Raw genomic sequence first — 16,974 nt, forward strand, 5'->3', positions numbered from 1 at the left:
TTTCGTATCCAAATAGTTGAGTCCGAATTCTTCCAAGTACGGAACTTGTTTCAAGATATGAATTCTAGAAGAAATGATCTCATAATAGATCACATTTAACATATATGGACTTTTCTGCTAGAATTGATTGCGTACTACTTGTGTTATTCCTATTATAAAGACACAAAAATATATTGCGGAAAAGAAAAAAAAAAACAAGAAACCAGAAGTTTTGTTAATGAGGAAAACTGCACCTGCAAAAAAAAAAAAACTAGGACCTTGTCCAGATTTTTGAACACCGAACTGTATTAAGACGCTATAGAGACTAGCCTACAATTAGACTTCATATTGTAATGTAATTGAGAACGAATTCACCCTCCAAGAAATTCAACTGTAATCGTGCTCCTTACGTCTCTTGAACCATGCAAGGTTGTATGCTACTGATTCCCTTAGATGACGTGCTATACAACCTAAGAGTTGCTTCAGCCTAAGCGAATACTTCTGATACCAATATGTCTCTAACAGATAAAGTTATTTGATTTCCCTCTAAAACGAATAAATCAAAGCTTCAAAATTGTTTTGCAATTGACAAACCTAGCAAACCTCACAAATCCGGACATTTACACTCAGTTAGCTAAGAATCCTGGATTCTTAATCACCTCTCAAGAACAATCTTAAAACTAAATACTCAAGAATAGTTTTTCAGATATCTATCTTGGGAAATCACAAAGTCTGAGACGAAAAGGACTTTACGATTTCTATCTGTCTCGTTCCTGAAATAGATTACTAAAATATCTATAACAAAATAAACAAGATCAGGATAAACAAATTCCTAAGTGAATCCTTTGAGTCGTAGACCTAATTATGTCTTTCGATGAAACCTTGATCAATAGAGGACGACTCTAGCAAACAACTAGGACACAGAAGTATCCTGGCTTGAATTTCCCTGTTGATTTAGTCTCTTTAGTTATAGATTTTGAAGACTAGGGTTACTTAGAATGAAGCTAAGATAACTTGATATTCAAACAAATACTTTGTCTTTTTATATGAAACTCTTGTAAGGAGTCCATGTAAGCATGTGCGGAATATGTCTTGAAATCACATAATAAATATTGCATGTGAGGAGTGTGTATAACGATAGTTCTCGACAATATGCCTTTTGAAATTATAAGCAATATGTATTCATTTAAACACTTAATATTTGAATCATGATGCACAATACAAGTGTTTAGTGATCATTGATGTATTAGAAGTGTTTATGAGAGTTGTAGCAATGCTAAACGTGTTTAGTAAAGTAGTCTATTAGCATCTGAAAAATTCGTACTAGGTAGGTATGCGAAACGATATGCATACATGTGACCAGTTCGTGAATTCAGGGACCAATAACACGCGTACTAGGTATGCATGCCGCTTTGGTTGTTCATAAACTCATATCTAATATAGTATACGTACTAGGTACGTGCATTGTCCCCTATTCGCGAATTCAAAACACTTAAGGTACGTGTACTACGTATGTTACCTATTCCAGAACCTTAGATATTTGTGGTATGTGAACTACGTACGTGTACCTTCCCTAAGTACTGATTTTAGTAAGTTCTTGAAATTATCTCTCTCTATTTTTGAAACATTTCCAAATGACATAGATATAAAATATCATTGTTTGGGGAAATTTTCGAATGATCCATATGACACAAACGTAGTTCTTGAATAATAAATTGTTTTGAACCAAAACTTTCTAGGACCCACGAAAATCCATTGCTTGAATCATATTTCGAGATGTTTAACAAGAAAATCTTGACTCGGAATTTCTTCTTTGTAACATTAAATCTACTATAAGTTATATAACATAGTCCCATATAGGTAGAATGGTAACTCATATGAGCAAATAAAATGGTTTAGTCTTCACATATCTCTTGTTGATGAAGTTCACTAAAGGTCTTCATTTGATCTCCGGTCTTCATCTTCGAGTGTTATTCAGTGATGTGTCATACTCAACTACCAACCACTAAAACTAGTAAAATACTTGAATTTACTAGACTAGAAATCAACATATAGTTTTGGGCAACTACTGTTGACAACAAGATTGAGATAGCAAAACTTGTGAGTTCGACCTAGCAGTGCTCTAACAATCTCCATCTACGTCAATTTTACAATAAAACATCACTCTACTCAATGGTTGTTATACAGAAACATAATATTGTAACCTTCCTCAAAGTTCAATGGCACCACAACTTTGAAGTAATACTACGATGATAAGTTCTCCCCCTTAGTTATTACTTACTTCTTTTGCATAATAGTTAAAACATATAGTTCATAACCCACTCCCCCTTGCATAATGCTCTGAAAAGCTATATGTTGTAGTAAGATACTACTCCATGATCCATTATCTTTCCATGTGAGAGAATGATGATTTTTCAAACTCACGAAAGATATATTCCTTACTTTTCTTTTAACTAACAAGTAATACACAAATAGCAAGTTCATTCTTAAAGGAGTAGAGAGTCAAAGTAAATTTTTGAAATGAACTTATCTAAAGCTAAGAAAACGAATAAATGCAAATTTCTAAGTAAATAAAGGAGATGATAAAGATCAAAGACTCATTCGCAACCACGAAACTTGAATCCTTATTAATTCCATTTACAGAGTCATGAGAATAATATACCTAATCACTGGTCGACTGTGTTTTTCCATGTAAGTTTATTTTAAAATTAAATCATATATGCAATTAATTAGTTAGGATTTAATTTCATCTTTTCCAAATAGACATCGGTAAATTCATTTACGAAGCCGTGAGATCACTTTAACCATCATTGCATGAGCGTGTTTGTAGGTTAGTTTACAAAACAATTCTTATATTTTTCCTCCAGGTTTTATTTTCCAGCATTTTGCGTCTGGGTACGTTCTTTTTTGTATATATCTCTTTAATTGTTATTCACAGTCTTATTTGTAATGCACTAGAAATAACCCGTGTCGTAACGACAGTGCATGAAACTAAATAATCGTTATTTCAAAATTGTGATTGGTTTACATGATTGTTCAACATTAGACTCTATCTGAATTAACATAGTGACACCATTGTTCAATTTTTTTTATTTACGGTACCTTATCTTATCTAACCGTTCCTAATAGAAAACATATTTTAACAACAATAATAATTGACACGGCAATAATAATTTGTATTGTACATGTTTACAACTCAACAGACATAAGTTATGGTCTTACTTATTATTTTTTTCACATTTAATTTTTATTTTATAATCCTAATTGTGAGGGACTCCATTCAATTTATATTCATAATGAAAATAGGCTACAATTCCTGCCTCCGTCAGATGTCTTTGGATGAGATGAGACCGGGATGGTTGGATATAACGTTTGGCTCTCAAAATATTATTCGTCCGTCTAAAACTCTAAAACCCATGCTATTCAGTATTATAGATTTATATTTTTCAAATACAATGTCAATAATCACTATAGGAATACTCTAGTCAGTCACTGAATGAGTTTCCAGTTTATTTACGAACCATGAGAGATATCAAAGAAGCTAGAATCTAGGAATGTTGATAGATAAACAAGCCATCTCAGTTAGATAGCTAAGTGTTGAAAGAAGTTAACTGATTCGCCGTTTGGAACTTATTAGATAAGATTCTATTAATACGCTCTCTCCACACCTGCCAAAGAGTATGAAATAACGAGGGTAACCAAATACACCACGCTTTTTCGTTTCAACATATAAGTCTGATACCAAGTGTAATCGTCTATGGAAAAAGTCGAGACAATAAAAAAACAAGGTATTCACTTGATAATATTTACGGTCCAAAACCGATTTACTATGGGATCAATATCAAGTGATTAGGATTTAACGTACAAGTGTAATTTATTTTATTATAATAAAAAAATATAATTACAATGCGGAAGTAAAGTAAATGACACAAGAAGGTTTTGTTAACGAGGAAACCGCAAATGCATAAAAACCCCTGGACCTAGTCCACTTTTGAATACTCTCATAATTAATCCTCTATACAAAGAAAAAATCCAACTTCGTATAGTCAAGACCAAGTAATCTACCCCTAGTTACTTAGTTCCCTTAATATCCCTACGTATACTACCTACTGGTCATGAACGTGAATTCCAAGACAGAAAATCACTATCTTGAGTTGTTTTACCAATGTAAAGGTTTAAGGACTCAACTCCTTTCGATCGTCTTCCAAACAGTAAAGGAACAAAGATGTTTGGTAACTACTCCGATAATCTTTTAGTAAAAAGATTTGTTGAGTTTTGACAAAGGTTGTTCCGTTTAAATTAGTGAACTCCTTTGTCGGATAAGATCAATCCAATCCAAATCAATAACTTAGATTCAGATTCACAACTATCAGATTCGAATATTGAAGAATACCACCAAATGATAGTTGTCGATCTAAACGACTATATGACGAAATCTATCAAAGCTAATCCTGATCTAAGTTGGATCCCATCCAATCAAGATGTGTGCACAAATAACGAGATACGAAAAACAATAAGAAAAAATCTTTTTGTCTTCAAATCTTCAATTGTCTTCTTATGTACCTGCACAACACAAACTTGAATCCACTTATGATCGGCCACGCACAAAACATAGTCTGTTAACAATGGATGATCACAAGTTGTCTTTAGATCTAAAAACAGTTTTAAAGGTCCCGTCAATACTTTGATCTAGTTTGAGTAACCCTTATGTCAGAAGAGAAGGCTCTCAAGAATAATCAAATTAGGCGTAATCAAAGTTTCAACCGTTAGTTAATCAAATCATTAATAGAAAACTAAAATAACAATGCAATTGTGTAGTTTCCGACCAAAGGTACTCGTAGAGCTTCTTGATCCCATAGAAATATTTAAACCAGAAGTCGTAAGAGATTTCGCCTAATTATGGTACTTTACTCTCCGGATAGACGGCTCCTGCAGAATCAACATGAATAAAGTTTGCCTGGCTCTTAGGATAGTTTGAAGGAAATGCAAACTCAACTATTTATAGACCAAGGTTGTTTGGACAACAATGAAATTCCAAAACCGAAAATATTCTCAAGAAATGCAATAAGTACCTAATTTCTTTTCCTATTTCCAACTAATACCCAACCTGTAATTCAAAAATCTCTCATTAAAAAATATCTAATATTAATTTAACACTTAAATTATATAACTTTCCAAGATATCTTTTTTGATTTGTTGGAAAATTAAAAGCATGTAATCAAAAATGCTTAATTCAAAGATTCTCAATATTTCGGATTGGGATCACCTAGAGTATCAAGGAATATCTTTGGACAACAAATTAAAGACACGAATTGTATTCATGTCCAAATTATGTCAACATCCAGAACTTTCCTATTTAGCAAACCCTAATTACAAACTCACACAAAACGATAAAGTAATAAGTGAATATGAAGGATCGGTTTTGCTCTTGGGACCGGTTCTACAATGACTCCTAACATAGGTTAAGATCGTTTCTACCAAGTATCCAAATACATATAGGGATCGGTTCTACCATGACTCCCAACAAAAGCTAGGTTCGGTTATACCAAGCATCCCAATATAGGTAAGGATCGGTTCTACCAAGACTCTCAACATAAGTCAAGATCCGTTCTACCGCATATCCGAAACTAGGTAAAGATCGGTCTACCATAATTCTCAACATAAGTCAAGATCGGTTCTACCAAATATATTACCTAGGTTCGAATTGGTCATCAAATTGATCTTCAATAAAAACCAGACCAACGCCTATTGATTTCCTTTCGATTACAAAACAAGATTGGTATATGTACTTCCTTTAAACATACATTATCAAACATAGCTTCCTAGGATGAAATCACATTATATCCAATATACAATCAAGTAACAAGTTACATAGATTATACAGATGTCATTTTAAGGAAGTTCAAAAGATAAACGTTATACTTCGTAATCAAATATTATTCCTTGACACTTTGATTATAATAAAATGACCAAGTCTAATAATACAATGTTAAATATAATCTCGCATGTTATGTTTTCAATTTTAGACGATTTGAAAGCAACGACAGGATGGAAACAATTTAGTCAAGTCGGTATCACTACACCTCAAGTGGAAGGATGATGTCTTCATTGTAGTAGATACGTCTTCACGATCTTCAGGTCTTCAAGGTAATACTTGTATGTCTCAACATTCCTAGACTTTCTAGTCTAATTTAAACGAAGTTGACTCTAATACATTTAATCAAGTGACTCTAATTGAGTTTTGATACTAAAATATAACAACCAAACTTGTCATACCAATGCTTGGTGGGTTCAACCGAGTAATGCTCTAACAAAGTGGCATGGAGAAGGACCTTACAAATAAAACATCATTTCCTTTTAAACGATTTTTGGCCCATGTATCCACCAATTGTGCAAATGTATCAGGTGTAGGCCATTGCGAGCCTGGAATCCGTAGAATTAACTCATTCCAATTATTATCGTATACCTATAGTGTAGGAAAAGGTGATTTACAGATTCATTTGTAGTGTTACAAAGTCCATAAAGACTTGAAGTTACAATACCTCTATGTGCCAGATTATCTCTTGTCCCAACTTTATTCAGTAAAGCCTTCCAAACAAAGAAGCATATCTTCGTAGGGACTTGAGAGAACGGGACAAAGGAGCTGGGAAAGAACGATTAACTTCAATTAACATTTTATCTTTAAGAAGCCAGACATAATAGTCTTGGACTGTGAAACCAAATGCAGGTGAATACTTCCAGCGGATACCAGGCTGTTGAGAAAGAAGATTAGACAGATCATCGCTCATAATTTGAAGAAAGATGCAGAGCTCGTTAGCCTCACTCGAGTGCAGCAGTCTCTTGAAATTGATAATCCACGTATGTTGATCACTAGAAGCGATATATTCTTTGACAGAACCATCTTTATTAACACCGATCTTGAGAAGTGAAGGGAAAGTGTTTGCCAGACAAACCTCGCCACACTTAATGTCATACCAAAAAGAGAGGCCGTCACCATCACCCGTCATCGGTTCATAATTTTTATAGCAAATAGTAGACAACTTAGGAATCACTATCCAGCAACTAGAACCGTAATTCATATTTATGGAACGAGCTAGAACTCAAGTTGGATTAAGATTGAATTTAAATATTATCACTTGTGCCCACAAACTATCCTTCTCGCACGTAAATCTCCATAACCATTTCGATAAGAGTGCAAGATTCCAGTTTAAAGGAAAAAGAATTACGAACCATGTATTCAAGATGGATAGTATTAAAGGAAATAAGGAGAGAGAAAACTTTCAAATAGTCTTTCCAATTATATTATATCCCCGATAATAAAATTGTTGTGAGATTAAAAATTATATATCACTTAAAACTATTACTGATTATTTATAAGTTTCATACCGGCGTTGAAAAAAGTATTTTAAAACATGAAAATTTATGAGAAACCCAAGTTTGGTTCCTCTTTTTTTTAGAAACCTATCATTAAGATGGTACATATGTATAACACAAAATGTATCTACGATTATGATTAGTAGTTTTAGATTAAATCTGTATTTCCATTTTTTTTAGATGGACTTAATTAATCTTCATTAGATAACTATTACTAACAAAAGTATTTTTATATAAAAATCGTTACTTTGGATGGTCAATTAATGGGAGTTTTTTGCGGGCAGTGAACTAACTCAATTTGGTTAATGGACTAATACATGTAACGTAATTATAAGATTCGGTATTTTAGCATTCTAATTAATAACTTATTTGATATTCCGTAATTTTAGGATCCCAATTAAGTGCGTTAGTGTATATGTCAGAGGAATTTGGCTTCCACTCGGCATTTTTCATTTTCTCGTTTAACTGACAATCATGCTAATTATTTGACGCTTTACTATTGATTGTTGTTTGTGCTTGAATCAAGTAATTAAACCGATTATTGGGAATTTCGTTTAACACTTTAACTTTAATCCAACTGCACATAAAACATATGAATGAAAATGACAATTATCACTAAACTGTGAAAATTAGAATTTTCAATATGCCATGATAATTATGATTTTCACGATAACTGATTAATGAAAGGTAAATTTTTTGCATTTTTCACCGATCATCTTCGGCGAAAACTGGAGTTATCACTAAATAGTGAAATTTAGAATTTTCAATATGCCATGATAATCATGATTTTCACTATATTTTTTGAGTTTTCCTTAATTCTTCATGGTGATAATTGATTATTTTCTTAAATTTTCTACAATGATAATTGAACATTTTTTCCCTCATGAATTACCTATTGTGATAATTCAGTTTTTTTTTTCTTGTCGGTTACAAAGAATTTTAGGTTCTGGTAGAAAATAACACGATAAACAAAGAGATAAGAATAAAAGAGTTATTTTAGGAAGAAGAAAAGAGTTATTTTAGGAAGTTGTTTATGAAAATTAAAGAGTTATTTGAGGGAATTTTTATAGGAATTAAATTTCAACTTCTTTTACGTTTTTGGTTTGTTTTTTCTTTAATAAAATCGATTTGTTTTTGGGATTAAAAAAAGAAGATGACGTGTGTGACGAGAAGATAAAGACTAGGTAAGCTAGCCTTGACCGTTAGGATTTTCATAACTTCTCAATTTTTTATTGTTTACGGTTTTCACTTTTCCCGTAAATCAAAAATGGATAATTATTATTATAAAAAAATAATTAATACTATAAAAGGCCAATATAATAAAATTACTAGTTTTAAAACTAATTATGGGTTTCAAATATAGAATATCTAAATGGTGGGTTTGTCATAAAGAAAATTGAAAAAAAGGGCTAGAAATATTTTGGGGATTTTAATAAAGTGCCACACTTCCAATATGCAGTTTCTGAAAATGTCATCGTTTTTTTCAGAGTTTATTAAATGCCATACTCTTGACTTTTTTCATCCCGTTTTTTTGAGATAACGGTTAACGGCTGTTAGTCTCTGTTAGTGCATACGTGGCATTAAATAATCCGTACAAAATTACATAGAAGCCCCTGAATCAGTTAACAAGGATTGAGTTAATCAGTTCACTGGGATTGAGTTAACCGGCTATAGAGTAGTGAGTTAACTCGCGACTCGATGCACGTGAGAAAAACGTGCAAGATTTGCTAACTGTCGGAATACACGTGGGATCAAACTAAGGGAAAAAATCGACGATCCATATTTTACCATATGTAAGGAACTTCAAAAGACTATTAACATGTAATTAGTTCTTAACTAATATCATATCATTTCCATTCATAAAGTAAGATTATCCATCAAAATAAAACTGAATTCTGGTACATAAAAAAAAAGATCTAACACAACAAGAAGCACACACACACTTCTACTTCTTCTTAGCCTTGCTTTGCTTTCCCTTTGTGACAGGAATATATTGACTAACAGATCCAATACCAGTAAAGTTCTGACTGAAATTCAGAACATCTTGTGTAGATCCATGGGTGCTAGGTTCTGCTGGTGCTCTTCCAAAGTTTTTAGGTCCTGTTGACTCACCAACAAATGAAGATGTACCTCTGGATTTGTTCACCTTTGCTTTACCCCTTGCACTGCTACTTTCAAGATGATCTCTACTAGTAAAGGTGCAGTTTGCAGCATCATACTCGGTGCTTGGCATGAATCCAGTTGGGTTTTTACCAACATCACCACCAGCACAGGTTCTCTTATTATGACCAGCACAGTTTGTTGTTGCTTTCAATGACCCATCATTTCTTCTTATTCCAGGCAGCGGCAAAACCTTCCTTCCCTGAATTCTCTTGACGGAATTCCATCCACAACACAGCTCGAGCAAAGAAATGTAACCTAAGGTTTATCAATAGCCTTGGTTTCATTCACCTTGGCCTCCAATGAATCGTGATGGGTCACAAGAGTTGGGAACTTACCTGCATTTCATAGCATTAAAAGAACACAATTAGGAATGACTATGTTGAAAAATTGCTAGTAAACAAGAGCATAATAACAAAAAGGCAAGACAAAGGAGCAGCAACAAATTGATAAGTACGTAGTTCTTAGTAGAAAAAGTAGAAGTGTGGAACTTCTTTGCAAGCTTCTTGACCAACTTCTTGTTCTTGTTAACCTTCTTAAGACCTTGAACATCCATGTACTCAAGACCGATCTTCTGAGCCTTTAATCAAAAGTAACAAAGTATTATTACAAGGGACAAAAACAATGTGATCAACTCTCACCAATGTGGCCCTAGTAACTAGCGAATTTGAGAACTCAAGCAAATAATTAACAAAATAAGAATATGAAGATGTAGCCATCATAGCGAGCCATAATCTGATTAAGACAGAGCATATGAAGTACACAGATACAAGAGTACTTTAAGCAAGACTAATATCTGATGATTACACTAAAATGACTTAAGAAACACATAGTTCTTTACCCCAGGCGAGGCCATCTCTACTGAATTAGTAAAACACTGGCTAGGACCCATCCAGGCAATGTGAAAACTGACAAAGAAACTCACATTATTCCAACCAATTCAGAAGCATTTTTTGCTTCAGGAGTGACATCAGCAAGAGCATAACTAAGACTGCATTTTTTCCCTCAATAACAAGTCGATTAATAAAAAATATGTTACAGTATTAACAACCAATAAGCTAGAGAAAAAAATAAACTGAACTGTAAATAAAAATTACCTGGACAAATTCAGGGCAATGAAGGAGAGATCCCCAAACATCCCACCCTCAACATACCCCTCTGCAATTCCAACAATTTCTACAACTTAAATCTTAAAACAACTTAAACAAAACAAAACAAAGTAAACCTACTAATTCATAGAATTGAATTAAATTTACAAAATTCGAGACAAAATTAGGGCTTATACCTGATGATAAAGTATGTCAGAATAAACCAACTGGTGGGAAATAAAATCACAATAACATATCAGATTGATGATTTTCTTCGATTTCAGGTACAAAATCGGTTTTCTAGGGTTTCAAAATAATTCAAGTTACTACACAGATCTAGATTTCTGGTATATGGGTTTCGATTAGGATATCTAACTTTAGAAGAAAAGTCTTTGATTGTTGGTTTTTTCAGCTGAAATCAGGAACCCTAATTTCTTCACAATTTCATTAACATCTCAATTCTTCTTCAAGACAATACTACAACTTCAATTTAGCAATAACCCTTTGATCTTCATCTGTTAACATCCCATTAAGCTTATCAATTCCAAATAAACTCAACATCAAACTCTAACCTTCACAGAAACACTTCGCTTCAACTCAATCGTGGATTCTAACTAAACCCAACTATGAACTCATCAGCACCACACTCGGTTGATTGGTTTCACTAATTTTCTGCAAGGTTTTCTCAACAGAAATTTCATCTCTGGAACGCCGGAGAAAAAGAAGAAGGAGAAGGACGAGAAGAAAGGAAAGAGAAAGAGAATTCAAGTGTAGTTAGGTAATGTTGCTTCTTGTGACTGATTCAAATCGACCTAATAGTGTGAGTCATTGTCGAGTTTGGACCAACACGAATTCAAGGGTAGTTAGGTAATGTTGACACGTTGTATTGACTTTTTCAATGATTATAGACCGAGTTAGTGGGCCCTGACGGAATATCTAACGGTTGTGGCATTTAATAAACTCTGAAAAAAACGGTGGCATTTTCTTGAATCGGGATTTGCAAGTGTGGCAGTTTGTTAAAAATCCCAAATATTTTCCCCCATTTTAAAACACTCAATGTAGCGAGTATAAAAGTGACTAGGGTTTTTTGATAAAGTACCCCTACTTTTAACATTACACTAAAAAAGTATCCCCGTTTTTTAAAAATTTGTTAAAGTACCCTTTCCTTGACCGTTTTATTAAAAAACGGTAAACGTCAGTTAGCAGCTGTTAATGCTTAGGTGGCAGTGTCAAAATGTCCAAAAAGCCCTTCCTCCTGAGTAGACTTGGATTTTTTGGAATCGCAGACTTGAAACGCCGAGTCTAGTCGAGTCAACTCCACTTTTCTTATTTGTGCTGTGCAAAATGCAGAATCCACATCTTCTGCTTGAGCTTCATTGACCATCTTCTTCACAGTCCACATGCAGTATAGCCAACAACAACATCATGTTTCCTACCAACTGCTCATACCCATTTCAGTTCAGTTCCTTTTCTGCAATATACAGATTAGACCCATACATTCATACAACACCAACATATTAAACATCCACTTGTAGTTCAGCTCAATAGCAGCTCCTGCAATTCTAGCCAGCAAACCAACACCCATCAACCAAAACAACACCAATCTCTTCTAGCAGCTCAAACTATCTCCCAGTGCTGACCACCTGCAATCTTACCCATTCACAATACCAACAACAACTTGAACTGCAACTTTCTGCCACACACCTGCAATTACAATTGCCTATAATACCATCGCCACGACATTTTCTCACTGCACAACACATTTCTGAGCCAAACACACAACACTACCAGCCTCATGTTTCTATCTGTTGCAGCTCAATACCACCATGCCTTCTGCAGTTCTGCAACATCATAAACTTCCACTTACTTTGCAACTCCATTACTCAGCTTTACCACCGCAGCCCACCAATACAGCCATTTCCCGGCCATTTATCACTTCAAATGCATACAGCCATTACCACCAGCATCAACTCATCCAACAGCTTCTTAGCTCCCATTTCTTCTCTACATTCCCAGCATGCACCTACAACTGCAGTGCCATCACTGTGACCATGCACTACAAGAAAAACAATTTATTGCAACACCAATCTGCCACATCCTGGCAATATATGCGGCAAAAAGTAGTTTTTTGCCGCACCGCCACTGAAGTGCAGCTAATAGTAATGTTTTTTTGCCGCACCCAAAATCTGGTGAGGCAAAAGAAATCTTGTTGTCACACCTAATATTTTAGTGCTGCAAAAGGGAAACTTTTGCCACACTTGTGTAGCAAAAAATTCATTTATTTCCTTCTATATATTAAATGGACAAAAAAATGAAAAATAAATTGTTTCACGGAAAATGCAGGCGCCAATTTTTTTTCGCAAAAATCAAAATCCGTTTTTTTCACCTAGAAGAATCCGCAACCAACCCTTTTTCTCTTAAGCAACCACCGAAACAAGCGGATCCTCATCTCCAAAAGAACTGAACCCAAAACTGCCGAAAGAACTTCGCCATCATCCCCCTCTCCACCTCTATCTACACCTCATTAGAAATCTAGGGTTTCAGTTCCATCTCTTCTAATCTATCCAAAAGAAAACAGAAAAATATATCGGTCGCCTTTACAAATAACTTGATAAAGATTTGGATTCTATCGATCGCTGCAAATCTCGAGCCTCATCTCCAACATGTGTAGAAAATAACGAATCTCGAATACAAACATTTGTTTCCACGATTTATTGGTGTTGAAATATTAGATTTCCGTTTTGTTTTTTAGTTATGATTTTGAAATTAGGGTTTTTTCAGATTTTACTTTTGGTTTTTGCTTTGGTTTCTAATTGTTTAGGTGGTATACATGGAAGATCATGTTGGTTTGTTTATCTAATCGATTTCTTGTTTGTTTGATTAGCAGGTACAAAAATTAGTGCCAGGAGGTATTTGGCGAATGGACACATTGTTAACAAGGTCTCAACCTGTTATCTTTGATATATGCTTATATTATTATGATTGTTCGTTTCTGATATGGATTTTGTGTTTATTATTTCAAGAATCGCACAGATTTCTTATGAAGCCTAGAAATCAATTGGAGGTCTTTTGATCTGGAGAAATTATATCAATCCAGTTTGCTTATATGAAGAGATGAGAGATCTATTTGGTATATTCTCTCTTTTCTTCCATATAAAACTTTATTTTAGGATTTGGTCATTTCAGGTCTAATTTTGGTTATTTGCATATAATTTCATTTTTACTTTACATTTGGATGGAGGGATCTTATAGAAAAAAGTTTGGTGGATTTGCTGGTTAGGCGGGGGTGGAATGCTCTTGTGGGCACCTAGTCGTTGCTTACTTCATCTTCATTGAATTTTTTAAAGTCAGACATTTGATTTAAGCATGTATACCCAAATGAATCTAGCTACACCTTCATAGATATTGTTCTTTTCTTCATAGGTGAACCATGTCCACTGGTTTGTGTGTAAAGATTAATGTTAGACATGCTTATGTCATGATTCTAAATTTTTTTCATATGCTTAATTATAGGTACTGCATTTTTTTGCAAAAAGATCCCTCTTACGGATGTGCTACTTGGTGATTGGAAATGTGTATGTTGTGTTAAGAAGAAGATAGAGTAAGTGATTCTTTTTCTGGCAGAGTGGAGTCCAATTTGGATGGCAGATTATGAAGGTATAAGTTTCATCACTAAGAATAATAAATTAATTTTGCAATAAGAATGTAACATAAATCGGACTCCTCTGAGTTTGTTGAATACTGGCCTACTGAGTTCTTCTCAACCTTCCCAGTGTGCAACATGAGCAGTATTGTGCTACCCTACTTGCTTATTACGCATTAATTCGTTCAAGTTAAAAGTGAAACGGGTGAAGCTCTCCACAATCTTCTTGGCAAACTGATCAATGTAGTTGTACTGATATATTTTGTTCTCATTAGGCAATAAAGAAAATGCTCTCCACGCTAAATGATCATTTACCTGCTTTCTGGAGCAAGAGTTAAGGGTATCAGTCTCTTTCTTGTTTTTCTTAATACACCTCTGCTGCAGGCTGAATCATGAGTAATTCATAAGCAGTTTAAGAGAAGTTTATTGGTTTTTCTTAAAATCTGTTTATTGTCTTGAAGGCCGTCTCGAACTCAAGGCACCCTTACCCGGAGCACCAGCTGACATATAGGTCAGATATTATGTCCGAAAACATCGGTTTGCTCACAGGAGAGAGAAGTTCTCATTTCTAGACTATATGATGTTGCTGCTATGGGACAAGGAATATCTTAGATTTGTTAAATTAATCTAAAAACTTTCAACCGAAAAGCTTCAAGTGACTACTGGTTGTTTACAAATTAGTTTGTAGGGCTTGAAACCTCTCTAGCTAACAGTGGATTTGGTTCATAAGTAATGAGTTCTAAGTGAAGCTTCGTCCCTTTTGCAGGAGATGCCAAGGAAGTAATTGAAACTCTACAAAGTAACAACGTCAATACTGTGTCGGAAGCGACTGATACTCACAGTTCAATAATTTATTGGACTTGATATATTTATCATTTCTTTTATTTTTTTATTACTTGGTCACCTAATGATGTTTTACTGTTTAGTAGGACACTAAAGTCTCATAATGGAGCACCGGAGAAGATTCAGTATACATGCATCTATCTGAAGCGTGAAGTTTTTTACTATCGGCCCATCGCACAAAGATTTGTAAGGGAACCTGGATGTGAATTCGAGAGTGAATCTGAGAACCTGTAAAATTATTTGTTTATGTTCTTATTTCTCTCATTAAGGTTGTGTACTTTGTAAAACACTGGGCCTTATCAATAAAATCCGACTTCTGGCTTTTTAGTCAATTTTGTATATTTGTTTACAAATGCTACAAGTACAATGATAATGCATATGGTTTATGTCTCGTAATAGTTGTGTAATAAAATTTCTGGAAACAACCATGATGTTGCAAAAAGAAGTCTTTTGCAGCAGCTAATTGGTGTGGCAAAATATTTTTAAAATAATAATTAATTAATTAAATTAAATTAAGTGAAAAGAAAAACATTTTACCTCACATTATTTCCACACCAGCTACTGTGGAAAAAATCCCATGTTCTGCCACATTATCCGATAGGTGTGGCAATAACTTTTTGTCACACAAATTGTTTCCACACGGTGTGGCATAAGATTTTGGTGAGGCAAAAACATTTTGCTACATCAAAATGGGGTTCTTGCCACACAATTGATATGTTGCAATACACTCATTTTCTTGTAGTGATGGCAGTAGCACCAAAATCAATTCACTGCATTCATTCTTGAAATCTCAGTGGCAAGCAACCATCAATGTCCCATTTCTGCCTACAATTTCAGTTCCTTGCATAACATCAACAAAAATCCACCACCTGTGACCTAAGCATACATCTAACCATTACCGCAATTCAATACTTCCACAATCTCAGACTCAAGTCCGTTACAGACCCATGGTAATCTCTATTTCCACCTCTACCAATTCAACAGCAGAGACAACCCCAGATTTCAATTTCTTCTCGGCTTCTCAATCACCGGCACAAGGTCTTCTTTGTTTTAACTTCAATTCACCAACAAAACCTTCTTCATTTGAATCTCCACCTCCATGAACCCTGTAAGCACAGCAGCTGCAACCTTGTTCTACACCACAAACCTTCATTAGAACATCATTACCAACTCTCACCATCATTAATTTGAAACTTAATTTGAAATTATATTAATTTGAATTGAACAATCATCAAAATCATAAAAAAATACAACTACTAATTTCATAAATTAGCAAAAGAAGTTCATAATACTAGAAAACCCCCAAATCTTAAAGAACCCTAATCAATAAAAAAAATCCCCAGATTTGACATTGATGATGAATTCAGGGCTCAAATTTAAAGAAACATGCAGAAGATGGATAAATATGAACCCATTCTTTCAAATTGAGAGAATTTCAAACCAACATTCATAAAAAATCATAATCATTGCCATTAACAAACCACTTTTCTTCTTCCTATTAGTGTTGTTGTGTATTGATGCTCACCACAACCCATTGCTCATAATCCATTCAATTCTAATACTGCAGCAATCTTCTTCTCTTCCATCACGAAATCAATGGCAGCATCACACCTTCACCGCAACTCTGTTCATTCACGCCAGCCACATCACTTGCAGCAACTACCGTTGTTTTTGAGATTCTTCTTCTTCCCCAACTATTTATTTTATGAAAACCTAAAAAACAGTTCAACCCCAAAAAATATATATACCAAAATCTGATTCTTTTTCCCTTCAAATACAACCCGAATCTCTATCGAAATTGTCTCTGTTTAGTTCAAAAACCCTAATTAAACAGAGCAGTAATCGAAGTATTGATTTCATTACAAAAAAGGAGATAAAGAAATAAGA

The sequence above is a fragment of the Papaver somniferum genome, unplaced genomic scaffold, assembly GCF_003573695.1.
Source record: "Papaver somniferum cultivar HN1 unplaced genomic scaffold, ASM357369v1 unplaced-scaffold_5, whole genome shotgun sequence".
NCBI classification, from domain to species: Eukaryota; Viridiplantae; Streptophyta; class Magnoliopsida; order Ranunculales; family Papaveraceae; genus Papaver; species Papaver somniferum.